Genomic DNA, 25,498 nt, shown 5'->3' with positions numbered 1-25,498 from the left:
GATGTACGTCCTGAACATGGAGTAAGCGATTACATATATTGTAATGCTGTATATTGGCTTCCCATTCTGCGCAAATTAATCCCATCCCTCTGACCTTCCTTGCACTATACAGCATCGAATTTGGAGTATCATCTGGCAGCATCATCATTTCTTTTACGGAACTTCTTATAATTTTGTCCAGATCTTTAAGAAAAGTGTTTGATAGTTGTGTCAGAGGGGCACATTGTAGAGGATAGATCAAACCCGGCCAAACAAACTCGTTAATAATCTTGATCTTTTGCTCTGGTTTTAGAAGCTTTGTTTTTACCAGATTATTTAAGTCAGAAGTTATTGTGCTTATTAGTTTATGTTTGTCAAGAGAAATTTCATTGTTGAAGTCAATTCCTAAATACTTGATTCGTTCATTGTGTGTTTTTATCGATGGGATTGTTGATCCCTCAAGTGTAGTGACGTTTCCTTCAGTTAATTTTCCTTTCTTCAGGATTATAGACTTGCTTTTATGAGGATGGATATGTAAACCAATTTCTGCAAAGCTGCTTTCAGCTAAATTTAACACGGTAGTAGCATCATTTTCAGTTTTGCTGAGTATGACTAGGTCATCTGCGAAAGCAAATGAGGATAACGGCGGTAGATCATCAGATAAAGTATAGCCATAACGTTGGCATATGTCATGGTCGGTGAGATTTTGTATTACAGAATTGATTGCTAAATTGAACAGCAGTGGTAAGATAGGGGACCCTTGAGCTACGCCACACTTAATTTCGATGGGTTTTGATTTCTTATTATCAGCTTCTACTTGAATTGTGTTCTTTGTAAGAAATGCTTCAATTAATCTACATAAGTTAGGAGGAATTTCAGATTGTCGAAGAGATCGTTTGATATGTTCATGTCCGATAGAGTCAAATGCTTTTGTGACATCTAAAAAAATGATGCAACAATCCTTTTTGTTGCGTTTCGCATCTTGGAGGCAACCATTCACGAGGGAAGCGTTGACATGAGTTCCAGGTAATGGCACGAAGCCACGCTGGTGAGGACTTAGTGTGACATATGAACGCAGTCTCATATCTAGTACTCGTTCAGTTATTCTCCTAATCACCGAATATATGGTTATAGGTCTCCATTCCTCTCACCGCTGGATACCGTGGTTCAAATTCCGGTCACTCCATGTGAGATTTGTGCTAGACAAAGCGGAGGCGGGACAGGTTTTTCTCAGGGTACTCCGGTTTTCCCTGTCATCTTTCATTCCAGCAACACTCCATTTTCATTTCATAGCATCTATCATTGATTAATAAATCACTTTGGGAGTGGCGACCCCATCGTACTAACAGCCTATATATGATTCATTCATTACATCCCTGACCCGGTCAATGACTGGAAAACAGGTTGTAGGTTTTCATTTTCATTACCGAACAAACTTAATTAAATCTAATCTAAAATAATCTTAATCCTATATACCTAGGTATTTATTGAAAAACTGAACGTCTTTCTAGACATTCTGGATTGTCACACGGACAAAGGTTTTATACATAAAAATAAGTATCAAAATTAAATCTGAACTATTAATAACACAATATATAGTCTATAGCATTAGCATTTGGAATTACAAAAACATATTAAAGAATAATACATTGATTATTAACGGAAATATAAAAGAAACTACTGTGAATATGGATGCGACTTTAAAATTGACAACGACCCTCGTAGACTTCTGTAAGCTGCATCTGTTCCAGAAATTCATTTAAAAAAAACCTACTTATAGTGCCACTTGCCCCAATAATTCCAGCTCTTCCTGTAAAATTCGATGGTAGGTGTGTAGATGTTAACCTCCTCAAGCCGGCCGGATCAATTATATAAACTTTCTTGCTGTCGTGAATTATTTTAAAAGTATGCTCTTTTGACATAGGCCAATATAGCGTATTTTTCGTACAAACACGAGACAAAGCTCACGACGAGAAGAAAAATGTGGATAAGTACCTGCGCAACACGGAAAACCATGTTTCAAAGCCCGAAAACCAATGGTTTTCGAGATACTGGCCGTAACCTTGGCAACGCCAGCTCAAGTAGGCATGTGCACGAGTGCCGGCCAGGCCAAGGAGACATTCAGACAGCGTTAATCTGCCGAGATACTCTTATGGTCACTGGATCCACATTTCCATACTGTTATCAGCATAATGACTGTGTTGCTTTTTGTATTTACAAGGCAGAAAATAAGAAATGTCCTCAAGAAAATTAGGTATCAGTCTTGAACCTTACCGAGCTCGATAGCTGCAGTCGCTTAAGTGCGGCCAGTATCCAGTATTCGGGAGATAGTAGGTTCGAACCCCACTGTCGGCAGCCCTGAATATGGTTTTCCGTGGTTTGCCATTTTCACACCAGGCAAATGCTGGGGCTGTACCTTAATTAAGGCCACGGCGGCTTCCTTCCCACTCCTAGCCTTTCCATGTCCCATCGTCGCCATAAGACCTATCTGTGTCGGTGCGACGTAAAGCAATTAGCAATTGGACCATCGGCCTCTTCATGTAATATCAAATAGCATGTCAGATCAAATATCGTCAGTCAAAGAAACTTTAGTAAAATCCATACATTCGTTGTGTGGAAGTAATACACGTTAATGTATATATAGAAACTTGTTTGTCTGTTGTCGCAGTCTTTATAAAAGAAGCCAGTAATTGTCTCATTTACAGATATACGATCAGACGTGTTTCTATTTGCTATCGCACACCTTCATGCTGCTCTTTTAACTAAATTTATTCGCCATACACATTAATGAATGAATACGAACTTTATTCTGTGTTCTCGCAACTGATTGACTCGGCCTGTTTTGAACTCTGTTAGATGATTCCTAGTTTAAGTATGACCTTGTGATAATTATATCAGTTTGAAATCTGTACAATATAATTTGACAAGATATGTGCTACGTTATAAGGCCAGGGACTTCAGAAAATTTGCAGCCTTTGCAATAGTTAGACCGAGCGAAGCCGGGTAGCACAGCTAGAACACATCTCAGCTTACAGTTAGGGAGTGCGGTCTATTTCTTACATGGGACTGTAATAATAATAATAATAATAATAATAATAATAATAATAATAATAATAATAATAATGTTTCACCATGTTTGCGTGGAACAGAGGTGCTGGTTTGAATGAGTCTGTCTACGACAGTCAAAAGATTCATTTAAAATTTTAAAAATTAAGGTTATATTTCTCTTCAGATATTAAATTTTAACAAACAACAAGATCTCAAGTACAGAGCTGGTTTGGTACAAAATATAAAAACAGAAAAACCTAGAAAAGGTTAGTTACAATTTGAGCTCCCTATTTACAGAAGTCCCTACATCACTAATGTTGCATTTAGACAGATAGTCAAGGAGACGAATCTTTCAATTTCTTTTACAGGAAATTTAAAACAATTTTCCAGAACACTTTGCTCCAACGGTTACAGGTTATGGCCTTCCAAATGCACCACTCAATATTTACACAAAAATATTTTACCTTACAAGAAAAGAGCCTCCATGCTCGATAGACTGCGCTCCCAAGCCCTTACAGACTACACAAGACAACCTGTAAGTTAAGAGATTAGAGCGTCGTTGATCAATAATAAAATATACACTTTCAGGCCGTATCAGTTTTCTTTTACATGGAAGAAATACATGGGTATCGAGTACCCATTCTACTGGGCCTTTATGGAAAGCAACGGGTTCAATTACTGGAGGCGGACACTTGCGCTCCACACTACTGAGGTGACAAGATGGACAAATTAAGTTACAATTTACAATAGTGAAATTGTCACCCCAAGATAAGGGGAATTCGAGAGGGTAACGCACTCTCTATCCCCGGTTTTCAGTTAAGTATTCTTGACTTACTTGAACTTTTACATGAGAAGGAAGAGTTCACATTTTAGGAAAATGACTGTTACATTGTTAAAGATTGGGAACCTTTCCCTCGAGTGAGCTTGCGGAGATAATGAGATAGAAAAGTGGTGGCCATTACCTTAGCTGATGTTCTGCTTGCCGATGGATGAGGCCCCGCCTCCTCTCTTAATACACACAGTCAGTAACAGGACGATCAATAAGAAAAGTTAATCGAAAAGGGGTCAACTTTTATACCCGAGAGGAAGGTTCGCGAAGGCTCTGGACTAAAACCGGACACACCCTCTCATTTTATTCGACAATTGAAAATTTACAAGAGGCATGTGATTGGCAGAAAAATGAATACATGAATTTTCCTATTGGTTGAGATCCCAAGTTGGCGGGAAGAGCTAGAAGTGTTGCCAACTGTGATACACCAAAAAACAAAAGAAATCCAGTCAGTTTAGGAAACCTTAAAATAACACATTACTCTATCACTTTAGTAGTGACATCTGTTGGCCAACATCCCAACTTCTTGCACTACGTGTTTCAAGTTTTATATGATGCATAGCGTTCTTCAAGGCGCTTTATTTAAATGCACGGCGTTGAGGTGTACCTCCCGGTACAATAATAATACAGTACTTTATTTGAAAGTAGTAATAATATTCTTGGTCTGACTAGTGTTGGCTACTGAATGCATGATTCGAAGCAGTGTATCGATTCATTCAAGTGTCCGAGTGAATCGATTCACAGGAACGGCGAACTCACGACACACGATTCAACTTACTCCCAGCGGACAGTGCTGAGTGGCGCACTCACTGGACGTTGATGGGGAGCCGAGCTTCCGCTGCAGCGAGACAGTGAATCATGGCACATCGAAAGAATCGTGAACGAGCGCGGCTCAGTGAGACACAAGATACACACGGCTCCTTATCGGCTCACTGGACACTGGCGGAGAGCCGAGCTTCCGCTGCAGCGAGACACACAGTGAGCCATGGCACACCGAAAGAACCGTGAACGAGCACGGCTCAGTGAGACACAAGATACACACGGCTCCTTATCGGCTCACTGGACACTGGCGGAGAGCCGAGCTTCCGCTGCAGCGAGACATAGAGTGAGCCATTGCACACTGAAAGAATCGTATGCTATAATGGACTCTCGAGCTCAGCTCATATAAAATAATACGCTTTTGCATTCACTGTCCTCTTCTTAGAGGGATGTTTAAACAATAGATGGATTTATTTGCAGTGTTAAAAAGGTAGTCAAAACAATTCTGAAGTAGCTAGTAAGTAGGTAGGCTATTAGGTTATACTATTTATTAGTTTAATGAAAGTATTATAACTTAGTTGACATTTGACAATTAAACTCGACTATGAGTCATGCTCATGACCACTCAAAAGTACCCGTTTTATATTGGGAAGAACGGCTATGTATTCTTTCAGTTCATATGTCACATCGTTGCACAAGACTTCAATCATACGTGGACAGACGCAATAACTTAACCAACAGTATGTTGAATCAGAAAACCAGCGGGCTACTGTACATCTCGGGTAGCTTATACAAAATATGACGATTTAAAAAGTCCTCAGCTGATATAAAAATACATATTTTTAAAAATGAATGAGCGAGTTGTCCTGCGGTTAGTATCGCGTAGCTATGTGCTTGCATTCGGGGGATGGTGGGTTCGAATCCAACCGTCGGCAGCCGTTAACATGGTTTTCCGTAGTTTCCCCATTTTCACACCAGGAAATGCTAGGACTGTGCCTTAATTCAGGCCATGGCTGCTACCTTCCTAATCCTAACCTTTCCCATCCTGCGTCGCCGGAAACCTTCGATGTATTAGAGTGACTAGCATTTTTTTTCTAAGAAGGGAGTTCACAGTATGAAGACCAGATGGCAGTTACGAGCACTGAATGTTGTTGCTGCTATCTTACCAGCACATACTACACAGATGCAGTAGGAGCGGTGACTAATGTGCCGTGAATCGGATCACTGTATCGATTCAGTAACGTGAACGGAATCAAATGATTCGATTCAGTAAAATGAATCGAATGTCCCATCACTAGGTCTGACGTCCCAAGTACGTACTTTTACGGTTTCAGAAAACGCCGAGGTGATGGAATTCACCGACGCGTATATGAGGACCGCCGGATGGAGCATGGATCGAAGCTGCGAACTCAGAAGTCAGGCCTATTATTTGAAAATGTTGGGTTTTGGGAATATGAGTGTGTTACGTAATGATACTCAAACGTTCAAAGAAATTTTTCTACTCAAGAATCAGAGTGAAATTCAATTTCTCCAGTAAGCGTCTCGAGACTAAGTGCGAAGTGCGAAATATGTACATAAACATGTAACATTCACAAATGTGTAATAGAATTAATGCTCTATGTTTCGTATATTCCTTGTATTATGACTTGATGATTATATGCTGTAGTGTTTAAAAATAGTTCAAATATTTAAAAGTAATGTTATGGACTGTTAATAGCGGAAACAAACGGTAACTTTTGTACACAGTGTGTCACCAAGTACTTCTCCATGTTTTGGCGCTGGACATGAACCGTTCAACATCGCAAGAAGTCATCGGTGCATATTTAAAAAAACTAGTTAGGTGAAATATCTGCCGGGGTTTAGTGATCTTGCAGACAGATATAGCTTGAATAACCTGAATTTCGATTCAAGACAACATGCAGTTTGTTAGAAACCTTGACCAATGAAAGACACCTAGCTATCCCAGATTCTGTGAAAAGATTCAGTTGAGGCACTCGGTCCTACTGTACTTCACAGACAAACGGTTAGAAATTCCAATTGTAAAGGAATGTTAAAGTCAACTTTAGCAATTCAAATATGATGACATGAAATTCGTCAATTATTTTACTGTAATCTGAAAATTAAACGACCTGACACATTTGTTTTAATAATGTATAAAAATGTTACACTCTTCACATAATATGTACAATTTTGTAAAACGAAACACAGGTATAACCATTCGCCGACATTTGCAGGTAAAGTAATACGTAAGAACCCGGGCCGTGCTCATAACGCCTACGGGTTTATGCCGAGTATAGGAGGTGTGGCTTGCAATATCGCGACACAATATCACTGGTCTCACGGGAAATTTACACTTTTTAATCGGGGAGACTTGGATTGGTCTTATCTCTTCCCGTTCACTGCTGGAGGGGGAAATTAAAACTCGCAAGCACTTGCGAGCTACAAGCCGAGACCACTTGCCTCTCACTATTGATTTATGGAGCCAAACTAGTGTTGTACACCATCATTCCCACAACACATGTAACATACCTACCTAACTCCTTTAGCGACAATTAGATACACATTTTCAAAAGTTAAATTTGCTGAAGGAAACTAATTTAATTTCATCGATTGGAAGTGTCCAAGCTCTTGACGTCTTTTCAATCGTAAAATTACCGGCGTTTTGATTAAGTATGGTGGTGGGCTCATCGCCTTTCCAAGTGGAAGTCTCCTATGTACGGCGCACCTCCACTTGTAGACTGAAAGTAAGTACTGTAATTGCAGCCATCAACACAATCCTTGCGCGAAGCTACTTCGGTCCTGACCAGCTAATTGTCGAGAGCGTAGTGCCCTTCGGTTCAGAGGGTCTTCCTTTCGATTGTCCGCCGGATCGGGGGTTCTAACTGCGTGTTCTTAATACACATATGCATTTACGTACAAGATATCCACTGCAAACCACCAGCGAAACACGCCCCCCCCCCCTCCCGATCGTAAAAATTGGCTTGTAGTACACTGTTCTGACCGGCGGCGACCCCTGTGAATGAACTGTGGCCTCAATGGGAATAACGCCAATGAAGAAGATTTTTGAAAATTAACTATTTACAAACATGAAAACTAATTAGTACGGCTGGCATAAAAGTTCAAATTGTTGCAAATTGAAAGATTTATTTTCAAAATCGGACAATTACTTTTTGAAAGAGCGGCAACAATCACTGAACTGTGTTTGAAAACATGGTGAATGCTGCTCCACGTTGCTTCCGGAACGCAGCCCAAGCAGCTATATTAATGCAATGTAACACGGCAATAAAATTACATATATTTTAAAAAAATATTTAAAAAGCAGGCTTAGCCCTTCTACCGAACCGATGTTTCATTTTCTTTTTTAAATTTTACCCTGAATTAACTGCATACGAACCGTCATAGGTCTCTGAGTGATACTAACATCAAATATGTGTGTGTGTTCCTGATAATAATCGTGTTTCTTGTGGTCCAAGTGCTTTTATCGCGGTTACATGTGAATGAAAGTGAACCTACTTTGATGTTAAGTGCGGTATAACTTGTTATACTCTCCAATAATAAGCTGCAAATAAGAGCCCACGTGTTATGTATTAACGGCAAGCAGCAGCAAATGGCGTCCAGTAAGCGTGTAAAGCACAAGCCTTCGGCCAGTGACACCTCTACCTCCATCCTGACGCTAGCAATTGCCGGCGATGTCCAACTGAACCCAGGACCGGAGGTAAATACTACCAGAATGCCTGTAGTCTTAAGAAATCACTCGTGGACTTTAACGTCGCAGCATTACGACTGCTCGACTCTTCAATCGACAATAGTGAAATACTGCACGACAATTTGTTATTTTCCGCCAAGATAGGCAAAATATCATATCATTACTAGTAACAACAAGGGAGGTGGGTTTTTAATAGAGGTGAACTCAGCTTACGGTCCACTGCAACGACCCAACCTAGCCGCCCCTTACCCTGGCCGAGCGCTGTACATTTACCTGCCCCCGGACGAGGTGAAAGTACGGCTCACAGACTTCCGAGAAACCCTGGCCAGAATCAATCGTGTAGCAAAACAAAATGGCACTATTATCACATTTCAATATAAGCCAATTAGCCTGGGTCTCAGACGATTCGGGATCTATTAATCCTATCCTCACCCATGTCAACGATGAAGCCTGCTTTCTTTTAGAGATCACCAATGAATTTAACCATCGCCAAGTTTGCGGTTTTCCAACACGAGGAAATAACTTCCTGCACCTTGCTTTCGTATCTGAAAAAGTCACTACTAATACCCTGTGTGAAGCAACAGAACAGTTAGAATAATCAGATCATTCTGCGCTTATGTTCACACTTCATATTTTCCATGTTCCTCGTTTACCACAGACTACAAAATCATTATTCGTATAGACAAAAGCAGACTTTCCCCATCTACGAAATATCTTATCCCGCTGTCCGTAGAACTTGTTCGAATCCTGTCCATCTCTTGATGCCGCAGATGACTTGTTTTATGACACTGCACAGCGCTCTTAAGGACGCCGTACCTTCCGCATAATGAAGACTAGGCATCTTCTCTCTTGGTATGATTCCGATCTTACAGACAAAAGACGGGCAAAGGAAAGAACAAGGAAACAAGCTGCAAGGTCTTCACTTCCCTCAGATTACAACGAATTCGCGACGCTAAGAAAGGAATACAAACAATTACAGCGGAGGAAGTACAGGGATCATGTCGGGTCTGTTCAGCAGGACATTATCAGACATCCACAAAGATTTTGGAAATTTATTCATTGCAAATCAAAGTCTAGGTGGCTACCCTCTATGATTATTAATGAAGACAAGTAAATTCGCTCACTGAAAGAAATTCTGGATAATTTTGCGGACACTTTCAAAAAATGCCATCCACCCAGTGTTCCCTGTAATTCTCACACCGAACAATTCGGGGAAATTAACTTATCATCAGTGGTAACTTCGTCATCGGAAGTCTGCAACATCTTGAAGTCGATAGATACGAAGAAGTCTTGTGGTCCAGATCAAATTCCAGGAATTGTGTTACGTGAGTGTGCTGAGGAGCTGGCAACCCCACTGGTCTCTTCGTACAGGCAATTTCCCGTCCGAATGGAAGAAAGGATATGTTATTCCAATCTTTAAGAAAGGTGACAGATCTTTATTTGTCATTTACAGACCAGTAGTAGTTCTTTCATTTCCCAAGTAGCGGAAAGAGTCGTGTACAAAGCCTTGTACAGTGCCGTCAGTGGTTTAATTAATAACAAACAGCATGGTTTTATCCAGAAAAGCTTAACTACCATCAATCTTGCTGTGTACTCGCACTTCACATCTATCGCTCTGGACAATTGCAAGCAGGTTGATGCCGTGTACACGGACTTTTCCAAGGCTTTCAACTCTGTGCAGCATAATGCTCTTCTGACCAAGTTGTCAGCATAATATGGCATTCATGGAAGCTTGCTTGAATGGTTTAAATGCTATCTTTACGACAGGAGATAATTCAGTAAAATACAAGGGTATCATTTCTCGTCCTTATCAGACCATGTCTGGCGTTCCACAAGATTCACTACTGGGACCTTTGTGTTTCCTTCTATCTGTTAATAATCTGCCATCAAAAATCCATTCGAACAACTACCTGCTCAATGCTGATGACCTTAAACTCTACAGGGTAACTGAAAAGATGAGTGACTGAATTGTTACAGTCTAATATAAATAATATTAGCCATTGGTGCAAAAAGTGGCATTTAACCCTAAATATTGTAAAGTGCAGTGCAATATCCTTCAAGAGAAAATCGCAAGTCAATGTATTCAATTATCATGTAGGGGATCAAGAAGTGAAGCGTGTTAATAAAATTAACGATCTTGGTACTATTTTTAGCAACCAAAATGGTCTATCTTTCAATGAGCATGTGTTAAATATCGTTAACAAATCATTTAAAACGTTAGGCTTCCTCAAAAGAAATTGCAAGAGTTTTAAATCTGTTGTCCCATTGAAAACCCTGTATTTCTCGCTTATACGATCTAGTCTAGAGTACTGCTCTGAAGTGTGGATCCCCTCACAGCAATACTTAGTTAATGCCATAGAGCGAGTACAGATCCGATTCTCCAAATGGATCAGTAAAAAGTGTTTGGGTATCAAGCTGTCATCGATAGATTACGATTTGTTTTGTACAAACATGTTTATTGAGTATCTTAGAACTAGGCGCAGGTATGTCAACGTACGTTTCATACACAAATGTATCGGCAATTTCCTTGACTGTCCCAATTTACTCCAGTTGCTACCAACTCATGTTCCTTCCTGCAACACCCGACAGGCTGTCACCTTTCACTTACCCAGGTGCAGAACGAAATCACACAGGAACTCTTGGTTTATGCAGGTCCTAAGATCCCTGAACAAAATTAGCGGGATGGTGGATATATATAACCCGTCAGCTAGTGAAATTCGCAGACATCTTATGGACGCTTCATAGACAGTGTGTTCCTTGTATCTTGTTCTGTGCATCTGGTAACTGAAAGTTGTATTTCCTTCCTTCCTTCCTTCCTTCCTTCCTTCCTTCCTTCCTTCGGTCATGTCAAATGTATAAACACTTTTCTGTTTTCATTTCTTCTTTATGTGTTTTGCATATATATATTATATATTGCTTAGTTATAATTAGTAGTAGTAGTAAGTGCTGTTAATGTTGTTATTATTTAAATGTATTATATCATCTGTAATTGGAGAATTAATAACTCTGTTGATGATAAATAAACAAATCAAACCAACACAGCCCTAGAACGCATCGAGCAATTTCAACGAAACTTGGTGGACATATGACATACTATCTGTAAAAAAAATATGATGTGAGGGTCGGGAGAGAATTACATGTAAAAATATTCGAAAACGACCAACAGTCTTCACTCTACAGTTTTCGGAGTCCACTGGCAACAGTCCCGGTGACACCTGGAATTGTGTACATCATATGGACGGGTAAATACATAGAGATCAGTTATGTGTATCATTCACTTGAAAGTATCAGCTACTTACCAGAATCTTAAACTCTTAAACTCTAAAACTGCAGATACCATCAAATATCACTCAAAGTGGCAATAAAGAAATCTACTAAAGTTCACTTCACACACAATACAGGTAACACAAATCCTAAAAGAAAGAAATACGCTCAAAAAAATGCCCGGACATCGCGAGTATATCTACGTGAAAATAAACTTGTTTCTAAGTTCTTCAAGATTAAAAGTTAAAATAGATGTGTTGAAGGAAAGGCCTATAGGCTACCATCGATGCTTACGTCGTCCTGTTTTGTAAAAAAAGGACGTAGAGTGAGGTTAGGCCCCTTCAAGATGACGTCTGTGAGGTTAGTATTGCACTCTTATTCAAAAACCGTTCCTAACACGTGCTTATGTTTGTAAACAATAGCACGTGGTACTAGGAGTCAATGACTTTGCCAGGCGTCAATAACCTGGTGGGAAAACGCTGTTTCAGCACCCATTGTTTCTCCATTCCTCCTGCTACACTACTTCAATGATCGAGAAGTCATCATCATCATCATCATCATAGTGCTGCGAGTAAGCACTTAAAAACGTAAATTTTCTAGCTGATGCAGCTCCTGAGAAAATAAGATTAAAGTGTAATTTTTCAGAATTCACTGTGTGTTACAAAACGTTAAGAGCTTCCAAATGTTACCAACCTCCTTCTTCTTCTTCTTCTTCTTCTTCTTCTTCTTCTTTTCGTCTTCTTCTTTTTCTTCTTCTTCTTCTTCTTGATGGTGCTGGGTTGGACTCTGTGAATTTCGTCCAGTCACTATATCTGTGGTGTAAACTCAAGTGTCTTAGATGCGGAATTTTATTATATGCCTTGTATTTTGAATGTGAGATAGATAATATATATGATTCGCTTGTATTTATCTGTAGAGGTTGGAATAAATTTTACAGTGGAAACAAGAAGCATATTTTGACTATATGAAGGAGGGAATAGCTCATCTTTTACAACTGCAATTCGGACTCATCAATAAATTTATTTAATGTATCAATTAAAGTGGGAGTGAGGGTGACAATAAACAGGAAATACTTTTAGGAAGGGGAATGGATAAATTTAGAAGGCGTTGCATAAATTGACGACGGGGAGAATCAAATTGTGGACACTGAAATAAAATGTGATTACTGTCACCATGTGGGTGGCCACATACGCAGGTAGGGAGGTTAGAAAGGTAGACATGGTACTTGTATTGCGGTGTAAGTGCGTGGTTGAAACGAAGACGTATGATATTTGTGATATGCCGACGAGTGTATGATCCATAAAAATACCAAGGGTTATGAGGAATATCCGGCTGAATTTGATATAAAAATTCTTTTTTTATGAGTGGAATATTGCCAATTCTCTTGCCACGAACTGTATGCTACATCGTAAAGTTCAGGAAGGAAGTCAAGGGGAGGAAGGGCTACAAGAATTGGTGCTGTATTTTGAGTACTAGCTGCCTTAGCTGCAGAATCGCCATCTCATTTCCAAAAATACCGGAATGTCCTGGGATCCACACTCCTGACTGTTCGAGTTGCTACAAGAAATATTTTACCAATTATAACGGAGCTTGGGAGAGGTTAATGCATAAAGTATACTTTGAGCATCCGTATATATAGTTGTTCGTTTATAATGTTGTTGCTCAACGTGAATAAGTGCTTGTCTAATTTCAAATAATTCTGCAGAAAATATAGAAAAATTATTTGGTAAATGGAAGGTTTCAATTATATTGAAATTGGGAATAAAGAATTCCGCTCCTACTCCTTTTTCGGACTTAGAACCGTCAGTGTATATACTGATCTCGTTCTCAGATAAGGAAATTCTTTTTTTTTTTTTGGATTCGGAAGGACTATGAAAAACATGGTGTTCTAAAGGAGAAAGATGAGTTGAAGATGATATGATCTTAGGTTGAAAAAGTAGGCTATTATAAGGGATAGAATACATAGAAGTTTTGGCAAACGTAGAAATTTATCGCTCTGTGTGCACAAAAGTTTGTATGCCTGATTGATAGCAGGGGTTCGTTTGCCTCTTGGGGGTGTTTCGTATAATATTCATGTAGAAGCTGTAATTTTGGAATTAATGGTGACCGGGCCAAAGCAAATTTCTTTAGAAGGTATTTGCCTGCTTAAGTGTTTCTACGAATCCACAAAAGATATTCACCTGTTTCTACAAGTAAGGCATTCGTGGGAGTAGTTTTTAATGCACCTATACATATTCGAAGCGCTTTGTATTGTATGGTATTGAGATGTGAAACTATGGAAGGTGCGGCCATATCTATAAAAATGCACAATAATCTAATACAGAGCTAATTGTAGCACGATAAAGCGATAAAGCTACTAATGGATCTGCTCCCCAACTTCTACGTGTTACTGTTTTAAGGATTTGGATATACCCGTCCGTTTTCTGGCGAATTGCATTAATATGATGATTCCACGAGAGCTTATGATCAAATATGATAACGAGGTATGTGTGTTGAAGTGAGAACGGAACTAGAAATTCATCAAGTATTAAGGGGGAGTGGTCATACGACCTCTTGTGCGTAAAGAGCATTGCTGTACATTTAGGAATTGATAGAGTTAGACCATGGGTATCCAACCACTTAATTACGTCACGCATTACACTAGCTAAGATCCTCTTGCATTCAGGGATGCTCTCATGGGAGATATATATAGTAAATTCATCAGCGTAAGACAAAACTCTAGCGTATGGTGAAATTATCCGTTCTAATTCACGCATATAAAAAGCAAATAGAACACCGCTTAAAACGTCCCCCTGTGGTAAACCGGTCGAAGTCTGTCTACCCTCAAGTGGAGTATGTGGTGTTTTAACGATAAGAGTGCGGTAAGTAAGTAATTGATATGAAAGTAATATGAACTTATACGGAAATCCATCTGATCCAAGTTTTTCCCATAGTAAATGTAAGAGGACGGAATCATATGCACCTTTGATATCTAAAAATAGATCAATTGTACTATGTTTGCGATATCGAGCTAACAAAAGACCAACGATGAAAATATTAAGGGGGTCTTGTGTACACCTTCCTTTAAGGAAAGCATATTGTGATTTGGGAATGAGTTGATAATATTCCATAATCCAGACCAAACGGATTAATAGTATTTTTAAGAATGTTTTTCTTACACATGAACCCAATACGATTCCTCTATAATGCGCCGGCTCGGTTGGCGTTTTTCTAGGTTTAAGTATTGGTATAAGATGAAAGATGTTCCATTCTGTAGGGATATTTCCAGTAGCTAAGATATTGTTAAAATATTCGAGTATTATCTTATGGGTTGAAGATGGCAACAATTGAAGCATAGTATAGATCATTGGATCTGGACCAGGAGCAGAACCTGTCGAAGATACAAGTGTTTGAGTTAATTCATGGAGTTGAATAGGTTGTAATAAAGTTGAATATAGAGTAGAATGGGAAACAATTTTAGGAAAAGGGAAGGGAACGGTGTAATCTGGAGTAAGAGAAATGAGAAAGGGGGTAAGAATCTCTCGCGGAATGGGTGAATGTGGGCGTTGTTGGGCAGCACGCGTAAGAGTTATAATTGCATTCCACAAACAGGCAGTGGACATTTGTGAAGTCAAAGATGATATAAAGGTTTTCCAGGCAGTCCGTCTCCTTTCATGAAATAATCGTTTCATTCTTGCAATATGACGCTTTAAACATAAATAATGTTGTAATGTCATATCATTTCGGTACGTCTGAAATAAAAGTTTTCGTTTTAATACTAATTGGTGGCACTCACTATCCCACCAGTGTATATACTGATAGGGTCGTAAATACGTTGACACACAAGGTTTGTAAGGATGAAATGTATCAATGTAGGTATTAATAATAGAATAAAGTGTATTATACGTGAGAGGAGTTTGCTGAAGTTTACTAAGTTGATTGTGTATAAATGTGCAGTAAATTTGTTTATCGAAAGTGTGAAATGAGCGGACATTGCTACGGATTTGAGTTGCTCTCTGCGTTAAGCATGGTTTTCCAATACCATGTGTGATAAATATAGGATAATGATCACTAGAATATGTGTCTTAGTGTTTGCCATGTGATTAGGGGAGCCATGTGGGATCTACACAGAGTTAGATCTACAGCACTAGGAGGTGCATCAGGGGGGATATTCTCGTGGGAGATCCATCATTTAATAATGTGAAATCATATTGCTGAAACTCAGATCGGAGATGAATTCCTTTTGGTGTATCATGCTGACTTCCCTATAACGTATGGTGGCAGTTGAAGTCTCCGAAGATAATGACGTGATCTTAAGTATCAAATTGACAAAAAAATTGTGCCCATTGATTTGCAGTAATGTTAACATCAGGAGGGCAGTAGACATTAATGAAATGGATATTATTGTGCGTAACACCTGTCACAAGTGAACTATGTAGTGCAAGTGGAAAGTGTTTTTTTAAGACTTTATTTGTGAAGTACAATATGATGTTTTATTTATTATGACCTAACCTGTACTGTTATTTGTAAAGCATGATATAACGTAATGACCTAACCTGTACTGTGTAAGATTGGGCACATGTACATTTGTAAATAGTAGAATTCTGTTTATATTTCCTGGAAGGATCCAGAAAGTTACATGAATTATGGAACAGGGTGCGTTGTTTTGTGGGTAATGTATTCTAGAAAATATTTCTGACTGTTCTGGAAATACAACATTCGCGATCAGGCGTATTCTAGAATGTTAGTCAAAGTTCGCGACCGAAAGTAAGGTTGTGATTGGTGAGTCTAGGTGGCGATAGGGAACTCGTGCATGCCGACTGGCTGCTCCAAGGCCGGAATTTCCTATATAGAGAGTGTGAGGCAGTGTTCGAATTATCGGTAGTCTGAATTCTGTCGGTCTTGGTCTATCTGTCTGTGAGCAGCCTATCTGGTTGACGTCGCCCGGTTCCCGGGATGGCACTCTCCTCGGGTAAGTGCTCTTGAATTCCGTTCCTGCTAAAATTTCCGTGCGCGGCTGTGAGCTTGCATCCGGGAGATAGTAGGTTCGAATCCCACTATCGGCAGCCCTGAAGATGGTTTTCCGTGGTTTCCCATTTTCACACCAGGCAAATGCTGGGGCTGTACCTTAATTAAGGCCACGGCCGCTTCCTTCCAACTCCTAGGCCTTTCCTATCCCATCGTCGCCATAAGACCTATCTGTGTCGGTGCGACGTAAAGCCCCTAGCAAAAAAAAATTCGTAATGTTCCGATTTGCTTTTCATACAGGAGTTTGCCCTAACCTCGCCTAGATTCGCCAAATTACTTACTTATGACGCCTTAGTTTTTCAGCTGGGCTTACCTGTTCGTTTCCGAGGCATTTCCATCTCTTGCTTCACTAAGATATGTAGGTGGCAGTTTAATATTATTTCCCTTGGGGTTTGCCTCTGGTAGTTCTGTATCACTTGAGGTACGCTAGATTTTGGAGAACCTGTTTCACATCACTGTAAATTGCATTGTACAACTGCATTGGTAACTAGATGTATAGTTGATTTGAAATTTGAGTTTAGACTGCTACGGAAGTATTATATAAGAACCTCTATGCTATGTATATCACTGAACTTATAGATCGTAACTTGGAATTGTATTTGGAGTGTATTTGTAAAATTATTTTGTAAATAATATTTTTCAAATCTAAGGATCACGGCGATTTATTTCAGAATCCGCAATCTAAACCATGTCCATGCCTTTGGTAGGTTCCCAGCCTTTTCATCTTCCCGGTTTGTTGTCCTCTAGTTGGCCCTACTGACATTTAAATACGTACATGCTTTTGTTGGAGATCCGAGTAATGCCAGCTACTGTTTTTCCGAGTGTGTAGTGATTTCTTATATTGTGTAGTTTGCTCTTACCTTCCCCTTTTAACTCTGTTTGTGCCTTGTTTTGTGTTACAACTGTAGTATAGGAATCACACCTATGGCGAAAGTATAAGGAATTTGGTGAGAGGTAAAATATGATAGGTAAGATTTTGTTGATAAAAAATCGCTACACCAGCACTACCTGGTACATCTTGTCGTTCAAGATTGAAACCCGGTAAACGAAATGTGGAAGAGCTAGAAAACCATGTTTCCTGATTGATAATGATATTAGAAGAGGTTTCGCGGATTAATAATTGTAACTCATGTTTTTTAGGAACTATGCTTCTTGCATTCCACTGCAAAATGCGAATCATATAATGCCCTCATATTAGTTATTTGATCCCCTAAATGATATATAGCATGTGAGAGTTGCCCCTCTTCTCCGGCGCTTTGTAATAGGAGTCCTATGATTTTTAGAATTTCTTGATGAAGTTGACTTTTTTTCTGATGTAGAATAGTTGCCTGTTGTGATTGTGAATTGCTGATACTCATAGAAGGGGGAGAGGTAGAAGAAGAGGTGGAAGGTTCAGTAGTGGTTGCCTGGTGGGACAGATAGACCGGCCCCTGTGAGGGAGTTCGTTCATTACGTAAAATTGCCATATATTGCTCCTTATCAAACCCAGGGGTTGGAGTGGGTGGTGGAGATTGCATTACCACTTGGGTGAATTTTTTTTCTAGGATTTTCTGGAGGAAGGGGTGTAGAGGGGTCATTTCGTGGAAGTCGGGGGGGGGGGGGGGTGATTTGGATGCTGTTGTGGATAGTAAATGGGTAGCGCAACTTTCGCTTTAGCCTTTTCAAACGAAAGGTAATCCGTACTCATAACTTTTTATTTCTTGTTGGTATTTATGCTCTGGACATCCGTTGGATCCGGTTGAATGACTACCCTTACAGTACGCACATTTTTGAAACTGTTCGGTACATTGATTGGTAGGATGTGCAAGAGAACATTTTCTGCACCTGATAAATTGAGCTTTGCACTGTTTTTCTGTGTGACCATACCGTTGGCATTTTCGACATAATATGGGTGAGAAAATGAACTGTTCAACTTGTAAATATACGCTAAAAAGGGAAACGTATTGAGGCAAAGCCTGGGTTCGGAAAATAATTTTAACAGACCCTGTAGGCAGACACTCAATATGCTCATTATTAACTACCCGTCTGTTGAGTCTTCATACTGACTTAATGGGAACGGTAGATTGTATTTCATCTTCCGTGAGGTTTTTATCAACGTCTCGGATCAGCCCAACTCTTAGTATATTTGAGGACGGAATGTATGCTCTTAACTTTAATGTGTCGAGAATGGAATGGCTCAAAAAATCGTTAGCTTGCATAGTAAATGACACTTGCAAACGATTCCTCCCCTTTCGGGTAATGGATTTCACATTTAAATAATTTTCGTGAAAATATCGACCAAGTGCTGGTTATTATTGGATTCTACGAATACGTTAAATGGGCCATAATAATTTGGAGGGTAAAATTCCTGTTCTATTTGAACACTAGCACCGTTATCTACTTGAGCAGGTGATTGTTCAGAGCTTTGAAGTGATTCATTTTCCACTGGATCTTCTACTTCCTGATTCATAGGTATTGGATCACTCAAATTATGTCCGCGTACCCACAAATAACTAACAATTAATACTGATTAAGTGATACACACAGTATATCAAATGTTTAGGAAGCACACGTGATACACTCAATGCACTAGTGAACTGAAGCGAACAGCTTGAATGCTCCGCACGAACTTGTAAAAAAAATCACTAACGCAAACGTAAAACGTTATGCAGACCTCAGAAATCCTCAATGTACCACGCGGATACTAATAAACTTTCTAACTATTTTCCGAAGTTCAAAACAACACCTCTTCACAGTTGCTAAGGTAAACATGTTACCAAGCTCAGTAGAAAATGACATAGCAATCAATGCAACCGTCCTATTCAACGCCATGCCCGCTATAATCTCCATGACAAACCACAGCCTTCTACAGCAATTAACGCCTGAGTTATATGAACAACTGCTCGTAAATATAAAAATACGGCTAGAGCAGAAATATAATATTAGATTAGCCAATAATAATGAAACAAACACTCCAAATTTGAATTTGTCAAAGAAAAGAAAAAACCGCGGCTGTTTATTCTCTGATATACTGACTGGGTAAAACAGTCCAGTCTTTATCACTTGAAATATAACCCCGCATGTGGTGAATATCGAATTCAAAGTAGTTTACGTTTGTAACTCTATACTGTGAGCTGTGCATTTTGTATGTACTTTAAGAACTGCCTCAAATAAGGTGTTAGATATTTTACACCAGATTTAATTCCAATCTTCATCACGTGAAGTACACGAGGAGGAAAGAGAAAATGTATACAGTATTTTCAGTTTGATCAAGAAACTTGAAGATCACTAAAATCGTGGAGGATGAATGATGTAGCTACCGACTACGTTCCCTTCGATGATGTCAATAAGATTATTAAACCGTAAAACGAAGAACGCTCATTGAAAGCAAGCAGGAGGATCGAGGACAGCAGCTATCTGAACGAGGAACACATCGTGAGGAACTCAATGTCATTTCGGAGTACGTGTGGTCTGATTTTCAAGATGCAAGGACTGTTATAAGGCGTCCGGCGTGCACGAAAGCTACAGCTCTTGGATTGATTTCATAAGCTGAATCGACTTGGGTTGGGAATTTTACGATCGCTAGACGCCAAGTTACACACTTTGTAACTTACAAACTAGATCAATCGCTAAAAGGGATTGAGAATTCTGAGACTGCATTTGGTATTGAATTCACGGACAAGATCGTTCATAATCATTCACAGCTGAAATTCAACATCTGTTCGTCGGTGCTTGCCCGGCACCGGTTGGCTTGTGATAGGCACGAACATTGTAACCGGTGACGAGAAATGGTGCGTGTATGTCAGAGATTTGTGTTTATCCGGAATTACGAACAGATTTTCTTGATGGAGTGAACCCGTTGATTGTTCTTATTGTCATTTAGCACGTGCGATACCCCTTACCCAGTTTCCGCAGCTTACCCATCGAATGCAGCAAATGGTGTACAATATGTACCGGGCGGTACAACCCTACGCCGCAGTGTTAAATCTTGCGCCAATAAATCCTCCTCTACAGGAGAAACTCTGAACTTTAAAAACTGGATCAACTCATAAGTTTCTCAGAAGATGTCACTACCGTAAATTGTGTGTTGTCAATACTGTGTGGACTTCAACTTGTTTTGTTTTCCATTGATCAAGAAGTGTGGACGTTCTCTTATAGCTGTCTCTACTAAAAAACTATGATCATGCACCCTGGTGCAAAGTGAAGGAACTTTTTTTGAAGAAATTTTGTATTCATAAGTTTTCTCTTGACTAAACTTCGTTCATTCATTTGTGAGTTGGCAATATTAATATTTTCTTTCCGCTAGTTTTGAATTGAGCCAATCCAGAATTTCTGTAATTAATTTTTGACCAATCATGTCTTTCTTCTTCGATTTTGAGTGTACTGTATACACTGACGAATACATTGAGTGGGTGTGCCTGTTTTATTCATGAAAGGTCTCGAATTTTCCCCGAGGGTATAAAAACTGCTGATTTTCTTGTCTCTTGGCCACTTCATCTACCTCTAACCTAGTGTATGGACATGTAGCAGGAGGCGGGAAGCGCCTCTTTCATCAGGCAGCAGCTCTTCAATAAGGCAATGGCCCTTTAACATATTTATTTCTTGCTAGCTCAGCAGTTTAACCCTCGGGAAAGGTCCGAATCCCTTTTCGACATGTAACTTTTTCCGTTTTATGTAAAAACTTCATTAGATCCGTAAATGCAATTCGGGGATATTGATTGGAGGTGACTACGTTTTGTAGCTGGTTTTCTTCCTTTCTGTAATGTCTTAAAATTTTCTTACACGAGTCACCTCCATAGTTTGGGAATAGCCCCTGTTTCATCGGCCTAGTGCCTCGTAGGTTTTAAAAAGTTTCATGTAGGAGTGCAAGTACACGCCTCCAATTCTACTTGGTGTTGCGGGCCATTTACTTAACCTGTCTTTTCTGGTAAGGCCCAGTAGGTTGGGTACATCTATCTATCTAGGTATTCTGCCTTATGGCAGGTCTTGTCATGGGATGAACCTCTTCCACTGTTGCCTGTCCTGCGCCAAGTTTTTCATGTCCGAATATTTATTTCCTTGGATATTGTTTAACATTTGATATTTTTTCCTTCCTCTTCCTCGTTTCCCTTTCACCATTCCTTCTACTCCTTCTTTCAGTAAACAGTCCCTCCTCAAACAATGTCCGATCTAGTTCATTTTTCTCCTTCTAATGGTTTGTAACATACTTCGTTCTTCTCCAACTCTTCGTAATACCTCCTCATTCCTTACCCGGTCTTCCCATTTCACTCGTTCTATTCTCCTCCATACCCGCATCTCTAGTGCCTCCAATCTTCTCTCATCTTTCTTTCTCAATGTCCAAGTCTCTGCGCCATACAGCGCTATGCTCCAAATGTAACACTTAGCAAGTCTTTTCCTCAAATCTTTGTTTAGTGGTCCACAAAATAGTTTTGATTTTTTCCTAAAGCCTTCTTTTGCTATGGCAATTCTTTTCTTAATTTCTGTTGTGCAATACAAATCATCTCTGATCATACCCCTTATTCCTTGTAAATGTGCCTTGACGGCAGTTAATGGTAAAGTCTGTTATGGCCTTTAATAGGCTCAGAAAATTGAGAGCGGGGGTCAGTTTTTTTATTTGTGGTAAACGTGCCTCAGAGAGGCTTGATATTAAAAGTTGGGAGTAAGTGCTCAATGTATGAACGGGTTTTCTGCCCTTTGGTAAATATGTAGTTGTGAGCTGAGAGCTCAGAAATGGTAAAAATTCGCCCTTGAAGCCCAGAGTGTTAATTTGTCTCTAAATATTACCTCCCCTGGTCTTGTACCTGATTGTCGGTTATTTGTTGACTTCTTGTTATTTGTTAAATTTTGAAATTCTATATGAAAATTGTTGAGTTCTGCTATTTTCGAAAATATAATCTTTATATCCCGGCCTTGTAGTTAGACCCATTCACCCCGGCACCTTCTTTCACCTCTGCTGTTCCACAGATACCTCGGAACACAATAGTTGACTGATCACATTCAAAAGCATGCGCCATTTCCCGCGTTGTTTGACGAGGATTCTCATGAAGCAACTCATTCAAGCGATTTTCGTCAAAATCTGAAGGTCATCGAGAACGTGGATCATCAGACAAGTCAAACCGCCCCTCTCGAAAGCGGGAAAACCATTTTTGTGGTGTTCTTTCAGCAACTGCTTCATTCCCGTCCACTTCGCAGCTCCTGCTGCACTGGATCCTCGATTAAACTCGAAGAGTAAAATGTGTCGGAAATGCTCAACTTCACATTCCATATCCGTTTGTCTGAGATCTACACAAAAAATACGTTCACAATCAAGAAAATCTGTGGTTCACAACACACAATCTCAGTGAAGTGGGTGGCGGGTTTGGACATTCACATTTAGTGACATGTACATCACTCGCACTCAGTGTGTATATATGAACTGTCAGAGTTGATAGGTGGATAGCGATGTAAATATATTGTGTTTTCTTCTTGTATTTTCAAACTTTGTAAATTGCTTTCTTTGACTGTATAGATATGATAATTTGTATTTACTTTGTACTCATCTTTCACTGGTTGTGTAAATAGTTTATAGGTTGTCATTCATCATACGCCAAATAAATAAATAACCGTACGAACTTATACATCGACCCTATAGTTTCATGGTTCTAATACAATAATTTTGCCTGCTGTCATTTCTTGATGGATACAGTACTTTTGTATCCATCTCTTGGCACAGGCCAGAGTAAAGTGTAGTTTCCACCGAAGTCCCAGTCTCATCCATGGCTGTGACAATATGGAAGCTGCTGGGGTATGGGTGGTCCTGAGTAATGACATTCATAGCACGACTAGTGCATCTGAGTGTTATGAAAGGTGTTGCTCATAGGGTCAGTCGTGCTGCAATAGCACTTTCTGACCCAGTGAGGAAAGCAATGGCAAACTACCTCACTCCTCATCTTGCCTAGTACGCCTCATTTTGGTGCTGCCATTGGTTTTTGGGGTTTCCTTATAACCGCATAACCTTCGGTGGAGCTATTTGAGGATCCAACCAGCCCCTGGGCTGATGACCTAACAGACACAATATAATCATCCCTTGGTCGCCCCTTTTAGTCGCCTCTTACGACTGGCAGGGGATACCGTGGGCGTGTTCTTCCTCTACGTCCTCCACCCACAGGAGGTAGGCAGGCTTGAATATTATTTTCCATGGTTTCTCATTTTCTCGCCAGACAATATTTTTTTGTGAGATACATGTACAATTAAGGTACTACAATGTTTTTTTAAGAAACGCGCTTTTATAACAATGAATGGATAGTCTGGTAATATTTTTACTATCGCACTTTAGAACATCAATTACATTATCGCCTAATATCTTCTTACAAAATGTTGTAAGTATTAAAAATCCCACACTCTGAAGTTGGCCAGGGCAAGCTACTAAATGGGGGCGCATTATGCATAGCACAGAACACGTTGCGCACGACGAATGTTTACATTTAGCGGCGTCTTACTGCAGAGCCAAGCCGCCTAATCCCAGGCAATTGCCGGGATAATCTGCGAGAACACTCCGAGCTCAATAAAGATAGTAATGTTCCTCTTCTCGAAATGTTAGACCTTACAAACACATTTTAGAGAAACTTCTTGAGTATTTTATGAGGCGAATCACTTTCGCCCGTGTAACCATTTCCATTAATTTTCATTTAAAATAATATTCCATATTTTATAAGAAATCAAAGTTGACAAGAAAACGAAAGACTTAATTCGTAAAACGGTGACTGGCGCAACTTCAAAAGGTTACATTTTAAGATGAACATTCTGACCCTTTTGATATTACCAGAGGACTTCGACCAGGAGATGGCTTATCCCCGTTATTGTTCAATCTTGTGCTTGAAAAAATTATCAGGACATGGGAAAATGACACAGAGGGAGTAACTACTGGTCGGCTACTCAAAAATAAAATTCATCTGCAGTGTTTGGCCTTCGCACACGATCTAGCTCTTCTTTCTAATAACAGACAAAAACTTCATGAAATTGTAACTAAGCCTGGGCTCCAAACATCGTATGAAAAATCTCAGTACGTGGAAGGATCTGCTCGTTATCTAAATGGAAAACATCTGAAGACTAAATTCGGCAAAATTAACCAAGTGAATAAGATCAAGTACTTAGGAGCAATAATTCAGCCATCGTGAAGTACATAAGGAGAGGATATCAAAATTACAGACTCAGTTGAAACATATATAACAAAGAAATCAATATCCAGGAACGCATAATGTGAAACATTATACTCACTTATTAGACACACAGAGAAACAGGAGAGGAAAATATTGATGAAAATGTTTGGTCCAGTCTACACAGAGGGAATCTGGATGAAACGGAAGTCTCGATGAAGGCGATGAAAGTTTTATGGCCACATTCTCAGGCTCACCAAAAGTATTCTCAACCTTGAATAGATATATTAGACAGTTCGGCGACCGCCGCCGCAGGGCTCCCAGGGGCCCGCTCAACCGCCGCCACCCGAGGCGCCTTCCCAGGGGCCCGCTCAACCGGCACCACCCGAGGGGCCTTCCCAGGGGCCCGCTCAACCGCCACCACCCGAGGGGCCTTCCCAGGGGCCCGCTCCTCCACCCGCGGGAAATTTGAATTGGTAAACGAAGCCACGTGCTTTTTGACAGCTGTCATCGACAACAACGCATCGCTAACCTCAGTGCTGCAACCTTGACGTGCCTAAACGTTAGAGCTGCCAACTTAACCTTACTAGCGCGAGATTTGAATCGGTAAACAAAGCCACGTGCTTTTTTGACAGCTGTCATCCGCCATCTTTAATCAACAGAGCACCGTGCTGCTATCTTGCAGGCAATTTCGTCAGCTGTCGTCCGCCATCTTTAATCAACAGAACACCATGCTGCCCTCTTTATGGCTACTACCTTAAGCACGTAGTAGCGGGCAATTTGAAAAGTTCC

At 40.0% G+C, this 25,498-nt stretch overlaps 1 protein-coding gene across 1 annotated transcript in view; it reads right to left on the bottom strand.

Annotated features, from left to right (window-relative positions):
• The window catches only part of oaf (out at first), a 473,547-nt gene that overhangs the window by 344,473 nt on the left and 103,576 nt on the right, over positions 1 to 25,498 (bottom strand). The gene's annotated exons all lie outside the window — the stretch shown is intronic.

The sequence above is a fragment of the Anabrus simplex genome, chromosome 9 (genome assembly GCF_040414725.1).
Source record: "Anabrus simplex isolate iqAnaSimp1 chromosome 9, ASM4041472v1, whole genome shotgun sequence".
In the NCBI taxonomy this organism is placed as follows: domain Eukaryota; kingdom Metazoa; phylum Arthropoda; class Insecta; order Orthoptera; family Tettigoniidae; genus Anabrus; species Anabrus simplex.
This window is presented reverse-complemented; position numbering and strand designations above follow the sequence as displayed.